At 48.2% G+C, this 7,783-nt stretch overlaps 1 protein-coding gene and 1 long non-coding RNA gene across 8 annotated transcripts in view; one reads left to right on the forward strand and one right to left on the reverse strand.

Moving 5' to 3' along the window:
- The window catches only part of PDPK1 (3-phosphoinositide dependent protein kinase 1), a 64,527-nt gene extending 59,606 nt beyond the window's left edge, over positions 1-4,921 (reverse strand). For all 7 annotated transcript variants that reach the window (XM_081555240.1, XM_081555246.1, XM_081555242.1 and 4 more), the window contains exon 1: positions 4,838-4,921. The gene's annotated coding sequence lies outside the window, so the exon portion shown is untranslated. The remainder of the gene's footprint in view (positions 1-4,837) is intronic.
- A 105-nt stretch (positions 4,922-5,026) lies between these two features.
- On the forward strand, positions 5,027-6,754 carry LOC145531805 (uncharacterized). Its single transcript, XR_014072769.1, has 2 exons — positions 5,027-5,197; positions 5,477-6,754. It is a non-coding gene; the product is annotated as an uncharacterized LOC145531805 (long non-coding RNA).
- Positions 6,755-7,783: the final 1,029 nt, after the last annotated feature.

Consider the following 7,783-nt stretch of genomic DNA (forward strand, 5'->3'; position numbering starts at 1 on the left):
TGCGGGGGGGGCGACCCGACAAGAGCCAATCCGCGGGCCGCGGGCGGGGCTGCGCGCTGGACCCGGCGAGCTGTCATCCTTGCTTCCCGACCGGGAAACTGAGGCTCGCCCGGGCGGGGACGCGGCGGCTAAGGTCACGCCCCAGGCGCGGCGGCTGGACTCCAGCCGCCAGGCGCGGACTCGGAAGCGGGGCTCTGAGAAAACACCGAGAGAAGCAACTGCACTAGTTGCAAAACTGAGAAGTGTTCACGGAAGCAAAGCGAGGCTCTAAAGCCACAGCTGTAAGGCAGAAAACCGTTCCATCTCATCCCTGCTGAGAGTCCCAGGGACTCCCTCAGGACTTCCTTCTCTGCTTATTAACTTTTTTGTAGTTGTTATTGTTGATGATGACGGTGGTATTATTGTTCTTTCTAATTGTGGTAAAATTTATGACCTTAACCAGTTTAGAGTTCAGTGGCATTAAGTACATTCACTTTGTTGTTCTAAGATGATGTTATTTCAAACAAAATTATAATCACCTTGTTACCTGAAGGTTTGCATATTTTAAAATATCCTTTTTTCTGTTTCCAGAAGAAATATATCTTTGTTTTAAAAAAAAAACAACAACAACTATTTAGACAATAAAGAGAAGTAACAGTACGATAAGTGAATCCCTAATCACAGTGGCCGGAATTAATTACTGAGCAGCAGTGCTTACTCTCAGTAAAGAATGTTCATGTCTAATCTCATTTACTCAGAACAAGCATCCAGCTACTGTTGCCTCACTTCTCAGATGAGGAAGCTGAGGCATAGCATAACTCTGTAGCTTTCCCTGAGTTTTGTATCGCCAGACCCAGGATCTTGATACTCACATGCCAGAGGCTGTGCTTTGACAATTAAGACTATGACTTCTATTTGTCCAGGCATCCAATCTTCTATTTACAAACCTTAAAAAACCAATAGGGAGGGACTTCCCTGGTGGTCTAGTGGTTAAAAGCTTTCTCTACCACGAGCCTGGGGTTCGATTCCAGGTCAGAGAACTAAGATCCCATAAGCTGCATGGCACAGCCAAAAATAAATTTAATAAATAAATAACCAATAAAAAGGCAAATGTAACCTCCATCCCTCAGAAGGCTCCTGCTATTCTGACACTCACTTTTTTCACTTAACAGTGTACCCTCCTGTATCCTGTCCAGCTCTCAGGATATCTGTCTTCCTCAGCTGTAAGGGCTAAAGAGGATTCCACTAGAGGAAGACTAGAGTCTATGCTTGTGTGCTCAGCCAGTCAGTCATGACCGACTCTTTGTGACCCCGTGGACTGTAACCCACCAGGCTCCTCTGTCCATGGGATTCTCAAGGCAAGAATACTGGAATGGGTTGTCATTTCCTCCTCCAGGGGATCTTCCCAACTCAGCAATCGAACACATATCTCCAGTGTCTCCTGCATTGCAGGCGGATTCTTTCCCACTGATCCAGGTGGTAAGCCCAAATTCTACGGATCCATATATTGATCAAGCTCCCACCTGATACTGAAGTGGTTCCCAGACTTTTATGTCACGAACAAGGCCTTACAGGTCAATCTGGACACACCTTTACTTCTTTCCTTAAGATAAATTCTTAGCAGGTGGAAATGGGGTCAAAACACCGGTATCCTTCCCAGGACTTTTGCTGTAAACTGCTCTTTGCTACCCCACTCCAGGTACTGTAACCCTCAGGGGACACAAAGGCAAGTCCAAGGTAGACACTGCTCTTACTCCCATACCAAGCCACATCCAACAATATTCTACATCAATAACACCTCCTGTATATTCAGAGCAGTGCATCTGATTTTGCCCCATAAACAACCGGTACTATGAGCATTCTTTACACAAGGAAGCCAAGGCTTCAGTAACTTGGTTACTCTTGGTCATAGAGTTATTAGGTTACAGAGTACAGGACTCAGAATGAGCCTGACCTACACCGACACCCTGCTCTCAGTCACAGGACTCAGCCGCCTCAACAACCCTTATGTTATACATACTTCAATCTTCACAAACTAATAATACCTTGTCCTCAAAGAATTCTAACCACTTTATGTTACTTCTCACAACAACCTGGAGAGGCTCAATATTTATTACCATCTTCTACATGAAGCATCTGGTCCCATCACTTCATGGCAAATAGATGGGGAAACAATGGAAACAGTGTCTGACTTTATTTTGGGGGGTCCAAAATCACTGCAGATTGTGAATGCAGCCATGAAATTAAAAGATGCTTGCTCCTTGAAAGAAAAGCTATGACCATCCTAGACAGAATATTAAAAAGCAGAGACATTACTTTGCCAACAAAGGTCCGTCTAGTCAAAGCCATGGTTTTTCCAGTAGTCATGTATGGATGTGAGAGTTGGACCATAAAGAAAGCTGAGTGCCAAAAAACTGATGCTTTTGAACTGTGGTATTGGAGACGACTCTTGAGAGTCCCTCGGACTGCAAGCAGATCCAACCAGTCAATCCTAAAGGAAATTAGTCCTGAATATTCATTGGAAGGACTAATGCTGAAGCTGAAACTCCAGTACTTTGGCCATCTAATGCGAAGAACTGACTCACTGGAAAGGACCTTGAGTCTGGGAAAGATTGAAGGCAGGAGGGGAAGGGGACGACAGAGGATGAGACGGTTGGATGGCATCACTGACTCGAGAGACATGAGTTTGAGCAAGCTCCAGGAGTTGGTGATGGACAGGGAAGCCTGCAGTCCATGGGGTCGCAAAGAGTCAGACACAACTGAGCAACTGAACTACATGTGAAGAAATTTGCAGACTCTATGCTAAATATGAGTGTCAATATACACATAACTATAGACGTCTGAAAATATCTATCTGACAAGCACCCTTTCTCAGGTTACTGAAGGATGAGCTCTGCTAAATGAAGAAGCAAGCACATAGGAGGACCATGAAAGGGAGTCCCAGAGACTGTCCATTCATGCACTGCACCTCCTCTCCATGGCAAGCACTGTGCTAGACACTGGTGAACAAAAAACAAAAATCTCTGCCCTTGTGGTACTCTGATACCACCTGTGGAGGGCAGACAGTGTGTGTGGAGGGAGCCAGGGAGGGCAGCAAGCATCATAAATAAGCAAATTTTATGGGATGTTGGAAGATAATAAGTGCTGTGGGGGAGAAAAAATCAAGTAAGTGGGGCCTCAGGAGTAACCAGGGAGATGGTGCAATTTGAAATGGATAATGGGCAGAAGTCCCAAGATTCCTCAGACACAAGGAGAACAGGCTTCAGAAGACTCCCCTAAAATACTGAAAATGATAGCTTCTATGAGAGATTTCACCATGTAAAAAAATTAATTAAGGAAAAAAAATGAATTAAGGGACTTCCCTGGTGGTCCAGTGGTTAAGAATTTGCCTGCCAATGAAGGGGACTTGGGTATGAACTCTGGTCCGGGAAGATCCTACATGCTGCAAGGCCACTGAGCCCATGGTCTGTGACGAGAGGCCACTGCAATGAGAAGCCCGTGCCCTGCAAGGAAAAGTAGCCCCTGCTCACCGCAACTAGAGAAAGCCCGCACACAATATCAAAGACCCAGCGCAGCCAACAATAAACAAATGAGAATAATTTTTAAAGATTAAAAAAAAAAAAGGAAAATGATCCTTCCACGCAAGGTGGCTTCTTCAAAAACAAAAGTGAATGAAGAAATTGACAGACGGATGAGGAAAACTTCAGAAAAACAGCCATACCAGAAAGGAAGCACCATCTGAAGTTCAGGAGGCAGCTCACTCATCTCAGCCCTGAGTGATAGTTACTCAGATGCACAACACAGATGCATTGATTCAATTTGTAATTACTCTACTGCGCCCTAGCAGGACCTGGAGAGGAAGGAGGGTATGAGACAGCTGAATCCTTCCCTCTTTTAACAGAAAGGCAGCAGCTAATGACCACAAGTGATACAGCAAGTCGTAAAGTACAAAGATATTATTTAGAAAGATGGACATAAATAACAGAATACTTCTGGAAGAACCAGCAGTAAGTGGAACGTGGATAGAGAGAAATGTGGTGGGGATTGCTGTTTCTCATTTCCAGCCTTTCTAGGACTAACTGGCTTCTTAAACATTGATACAAATAATGATTAATAAAATGAATAAGAAAGAAAAATATAAAATTATTTTTTAAAAGATTAACAAAATGGTGTATCTTCTTCGTGGAAATTCTAAGCAGCTCTCACCCATGAATATAAAGCTGTGTGAGGTGTCTGTGATCACATGGCTTTATTACGAAGCAAAAAGCAGAAAAACCAAATTAAAAAAAAACCCCACAAAAGTCTTTATTGAGAGAGCAGTAAATTAGGTACACTCGTTCTGAATTTTCTGCAGCTGCTGAAAAGCACAAGGCAAAGCTCTAACACGGAAACTAAGGGCAAAGAAGCAAGCTGCAGAATATGAACTGGAGTCTTAGATTTTTTTTGTTTTAAGTTAGATTGTATGACACCAAACCATGGCCATGGTGATCTTGAGTTATTGAAAGAGAAACAGGAAGGGGAACAAAGCTTGAAGTAAAAGTCTGTGGTCAATGCTAGAGCCCAGTGGAGAGCAGGTGGGGAGGATTGAGCCCGGCCAGACTCAGGGGAACGGGTGAGGGGAGACGGGAGGCCGTGGCCCTGAAGAAGGTCACTAAGCTACAGCAGGGGCAGGGCAGGGAGGGGCAGGTGAGAGAACTCAGGACAACCCTCAGTCTTCACGGGGCAGAAAGGCAACCAGCGTGCAGGGCCCAGTCAGGCCAGGCCACTCTTCTCACCTGGGGAGAGGCCGGGCACCCACTCCATGGATGCCTCTGGCTGCTCATCCCAGGACAGTGGACAGGAAGGCAGATAGACTCACCTGGCCTGGCACAGTTCATTGGCGCCCCAGCTGGCGGAGAGAAATGGCCCCCCGCTCCCTTCCCTGGGCAGAGCCTCTGTCCCTGGCTGGCTCCAGGGTGACCTCAGGCCAAGAGTGCAGTGGCTTGGCCTGACATTGTGAGGTCAGTCTCACCCAGGGAGGGGCAGGAGGGTGACAGTAACCAACCTGGGAGAGGGCCGGGAAGCACAGGGCCCACGAGTGTGGAGCACTCACAGCAAACCAGGCCCTGTGCTTGCACTGTGCCGTTTCCTACGCTTCATTCACTTCTATGACCCTTGGGGTGCAAAGGAGGAAACTGGGAATCAGAGGCTACAGAACCTGCCTAACATCGCAGAGCTAGTGCGTTCATTATCTAGCACTGTGAACAAATCATCCCAAAATGTAGAGGCATGAGACAGCGCACACTGACGCTGTCATGGTTCCTGTGGGTCAGGAATACGGGAGCAGCTTGGCTGGTGGGCTTGGGCTCAGGGTCTCTAATGAGGTTGTGGGCAAGATGTCAGTGGTGGCTGAGTCATTGAAAGGCTCAACTGAGGCTGCAGGATCCATTTCCAGGAGGGCCCATTCACCCAGCTGCTGGCGGAAGCCTGGGTTCTCATCAAGGGTGCCCCTCCACAGGGCTGTCTGTCTCCGTGCCATGGCAGTGGGCTTTCCCCAGAGAGAATGATTCCCGAGGGAACACCCAAGATGGAAGCCACAGTGACTTTTATAACCTAATGTCCGAAGCAATACATCACTTCTGACAGTCTGCGGGTCACACAGGACTTCCTGGTACCACGTGAGAGGCACTGCAGGAGGGTGTGCATTCCAGGTGGGATCACTGGGCGCCACCTCCCAGGCTGGTGGTCACAGTGGGTCAAGGGCAGAGCCAGAACTCCAGTTCTGATGGGACGCAGGGAAAGACAAAAGAAGAAGGCCAGGCCTGCACCCCCGGAGGTTTGTGGGTCTGGGAAGAAAGGGCTGTACCTGAGAACAGGCAGGCCGGGAGACCAGTCAGGACACATCCAGTTAGGGAGAGACAAGGGGACTCTCCAGGCTTCCCAGGTGGTGCAGTGGTAAAGAATCTGCCTGCCAATGCAGGAGACACAAGAGACACAAGAGATCCCTGGGTTGGGAAGATCCCCTGGAGGAGGAAATGACAACCCACTCCAGTATTCTTGCCTGGAGAATCCCATGGACAGAGGAGCCTGGGTGGGGCTACGGTCCATAGGGTCGCAGAGAGTCAGACATGACTGAGTACACACACATACACACACGGGAACTCTCAGGAGATCATGGCTTGGAGATCATGGCTTGGAGATCATGGCATGGTCTCTGCCTCTGACTGCCAAGTCCCTGGTCACTACACCTGAGGCTCCCAAGATGCATTTGCTCATGGCTACTGGTGGATGGATGAAAAATGCCAGACTCAGCCAATGATTTCCAAGCCATCTGGCTAAACATCCTCCCATATGAATCATGCTTTGTGAGAAAACATTAGATTGGAATTCTGGAAATAGAAAGTTGCCTGAGGTCTCAGGTAAGTAAGCTTCCTTCTCTAAAACTGGGTTTTCCCTTGGGACTTCCCTGGTGGTCCAGACTTCGTGCTGCCACTGCAGGAGGCATGGTTTGGGTTCCACCCCTGGTCAGGGAACTAAGATCCCACAGCCTGGGCAATGTGTATGTGTTGGGAGGGGGAGGACAGAACTGGGCTTTCTCAGCTTTAAAATGGGCCGACTCCTCAAATGAGTCAACATTCCGAAGACTGAAAACATCCGGTTTGATCAGCATGTAGGGCAACAGCACCTTCATACACTGATGGTAGCCGTGGGGAGCCCAGGCCTAGTCCCTTCTCCCTAGAAGATACAGTGGGAGAATAACAGAGCCTCCTAACATGTCTACATCCTAATCTCTCCACCTGTGAATATGCTGTCTTATGTGAAAAGGGGGAATTAAGGTTCCTTGCCGGGGAGCTGACCTTAAAATCTGGAGATCATCCAGGTAAGCCCAACACAATCACGAGTTATTAAGGCAGCAGTTCCCAACATTTTTAGCTCCAGGGACAGGTTTCGTGGAAGACAATATTTCCATGGACCAGGTAGGAGGGGAAAGTTTGGGGATGATTCTCATAAGGAGCTTGCAACCTAGATCCCTCGCGTGTGCAGTTCACAGTAGGGTTTGTGCTCTTATGAGAATCTAATGCCACCACCGATCTGACAGGAGGCGGAGTTCAGGCAGTAAAGCAAGTGATGGAGAGCAGCTGTAAATACAGATGACGCCTCGCTCTCTCGCCTCTTGCTGTGTGGCCCGGTTCCCAACAGGCCAGGGACCAGCACCGTGGCCTGGGGGTTGGGGACCCCTGCCTTAAAGGGGCAGAGTGGTGTGATGTGAGGCTGGCCCGCCACTGCTGGTTTTGCCAGTGGAAGGGAGTCATGAACCAAGGAGTGTTGGTGGTATGCACGAGCTGGTGATGGTAAGACAGTCTTCCTGAGAGATGTCACAACTTTGACTTCAGGCCACTGAGGCCTATTTTTGAATTTGACCTCCAGAATTGTGAAGTAACCAATTTGTCTTTTTAAGCCACTTAGGTTTTGGTCATTCGTTCCAGCAGTACTAAGAAATTATTTTTTTTCCAGCACTAAGAAATTAATACAGAAGCCACATATGAGGCCATAGACTGGAGAAGGAATCCACAGGGCCCAAAGGAGTGCCCAGGCAGGGCCCCCTGCAGCCTTCTAGACACACTTGAGCACCAGAGTTCGCAGAATTCCCTATCACTCCACGGTCCATCTTCCCCAGGGCAGCTGGGGTGAGGTGGGGAGGAACCCAATAGGTCCACGGTGGGTAAGTCAAGGAATATCCATCTTAGAAAACACTGGACACCTTGTTAAAACCGTGAGACAGGTCCACATATACCCACCCTGGGAAGCTCTCCCCTTCATATCG

This window comes from Giraffa tippelskirchi, chromosome 13 (genome assembly GCF_054371585.1).
Source record: "Giraffa tippelskirchi isolate mGirTip1 chromosome 13, T2T-mGirTip1v1.2.pri, whole genome shotgun sequence".
Lineage (NCBI taxonomy): Eukaryota > Metazoa > Chordata > Mammalia > Artiodactyla > Giraffidae > Giraffa > Giraffa tippelskirchi.